General features: G+C 39.2%; 1 protein-coding gene across 1 annotated transcript in view; it reads right to left on the bottom strand.

Annotated features, from left to right (window-relative positions):
- Positions 1-695: 695 nt before the first annotated feature.
- The window catches only part of PABPC1 (poly(A) binding protein cytoplasmic 1), a 28,955-nt gene continuing 27,335 nt past the window's right edge, over positions 696-2,315 (bottom strand). The window contains exon 16 of the mRNA XM_056522413.1: positions 696-1,117. The gene's annotated coding sequence lies outside the window, so the exon portion shown is untranslated. The remainder of the gene's footprint in view (positions 1,118-2,315) is intronic.

Here is a 2,315-nt window from a genome sequence, read left to right as displayed (position 1 = left end):
ATTAGCCACCGCTTCTCACTGGATACGGGACTCCGAAAATAGATTTATCAAAACCTGTGTCGAGAAAGCAGAATGCTTATTTTTTTAAAGGCTTAAAAAAAAATAAAAAAAAAATTAAAGCAGCAAGTTAGTTGCTATTGGCAACTACACTATTCCTCTACACAGGTTTGCGTAAATCTCCCATGTTTGGCGAAAAATCTGCAAGCATATTTTTTGGGGAATATGCTGGACCTGTGGTTCATCAACTTCTGCAACATCGCAAATTGACACGTGAAACTTAACAAAAGGTGTTCATTTATTCCAGTGTTTACCAGAGTGCCTCCAGCTGTTGCAAAACTACAACTCCCAGCAGGCCCGGACAGCCGTTGGCTGTCCGGGCCTGCTGGGAGTTGTAGTTTTGCAACAGCTGGAGGCACCCTGGTTGGGAAACCCTGATTTAGTCACATAGAAAGATGCTCCAGAATTATTATAACGCGAAGTTTGTAAATATTTACTAAGGGTATATTCAGGATCAGGATCTGCTGCATATTTTCTGCAGCCGATTTTGCTACCCAGGTAGCAAAATCAGCTGTAGAAAATACAGCAGATCCTGTATATGTGAACGCACCCTAAAAAGCCATCAAGGAGAGCTGACATTCTTTATAATGAACCCTATTGTAAGATTAGATTTTATACCAAATAACCACACAACCATGCAGTGTTTTAAGTAATTTTATTAAAGCAAGAATTTTATAATCCAAATTATGTTTTGCCCAGCTATCTTTCCCACAAAATACCAACTGTGGAGAAATTCTGGGCTTTTCAACAATAAAGAATTACAAAATCAAAGAAAGGAATGCTTAACTTCTCGTACTGTGTTCAAAATGCCTTTCCCCGGGTCTTAAAAAAACAATTCCATTTGTTTTTATATTTTACTATTTTTTTGTATTTTTTTTTTTAAATATCTAGGACTGGCACTGATAGGCCAGACCTGGCATTTGTTTGTACGTAAGCATTGTAAGTTTCCTTTCCTTTTTTATTTGATTTTATGTTTTGCAGTGTTTTTCAGAGATTTAAGGTTTTTCCATGTTTTGATATTTTTCTCAGAAGAAGTGAAGTTCTTTAAAGTTCCATTTGCCTGGAAAGAAAAAACAAAAAAACAAAGTTATGAATATACTACATTCTAGGTTCCAGTTGTAAAATTATCAGGATCTAATAAAATGTAAAGGGAACAGGTCGTAAAGAAAAAGCAGGACCCACGCGTTCCGTATTGTATGTCCATCTCTCGCCTAAGTAGTATTCAGCATATTACTTATTGTCACATTTATTTTCTATGCTTGAGCAGGACAGGTAATTGGGACATAGTGTTACTATTTGGCATCATTGTACTGTGTGTTTATTATAGACGGGGTCACTTACCTGTGGGAGGGGGTTCATGGCCCTTCCCCAGGGTTGTGCTATGCTTTTTTTTTGGGCTATTTTAATTGTTTTTAAATGTTTTCCCTTTATATGGATTGTTAATATGTGTAATAAAGAATTTTTGGATTTTCATTATCTAATTGGTGGTGTGCGGTCATTCCAGTGATTTCTTTCGTGTCCAGGTGTCATGTATGCTTTCTCACTGGAGCTGCACCCCCACACTTTAGATGTATTTAACGTATATATGAGTTGAGCCCCCTATATCTAATTGTAGCTTATATCATTATACAGCTACACATTCTGGGCCAAGCAGCCAAGTGGGCGGTGCTATACCATGACTGACAGCTCTCTATGCACACACGGCTGTCAGTCACCGAGTAGGACCACCCACTTTACTTATGAGCTTACAGAGCTGAGTAGTCAAGTGGGTGGTCCTACTCTGTTACTGATAGCTCTACACACACACACAAACACAGATGCCATCAATCACTGCTCATTATGGGCTAAGTAGTCATGTGGGTGGTCTTAATCAGATTTACACCCGGGGGGAGGGCTAATTTTACACAAGTTACCCGGAAATTTTCCTCCCATGAAACTATATAGCAATTTGCTCATCTTCTCCTGCTCTCTAAACCTGCAGATTGGACCGTAAATTCAATATGACCGGTTCCCTTTAAGGTGTCCAGTTTATACACTACACAGTAACAATCTAAAAGCAGTGCTCCAATTAAATCCAGTGATTTGTCAAGTCTCTGTTCAACTTCTGGGACCCCACTGATCCTAAGAATGAAAGGACCACAGCACAGGGTCAACACTGCAGCCCCTTCAGCCTTCCACTATACTGCAGCACCACTACGGTCAAGTGAATGGGACCCACAGACAATGTCCTTTCATAAGACCCCCTTTAATTATTATTA

Source organism: Hyla sarda, chromosome 5, assembly GCF_029499605.1.
Source record: "Hyla sarda isolate aHylSar1 chromosome 5, aHylSar1.hap1, whole genome shotgun sequence".
NCBI lineage: Eukaryota > Metazoa > Chordata > Amphibia > Anura > Hylidae > Hyla > Hyla sarda.
Note: the sequence above shows the minus strand (reverse complement) of the source record. Positions and strands in the feature narration are given on the sequence as shown.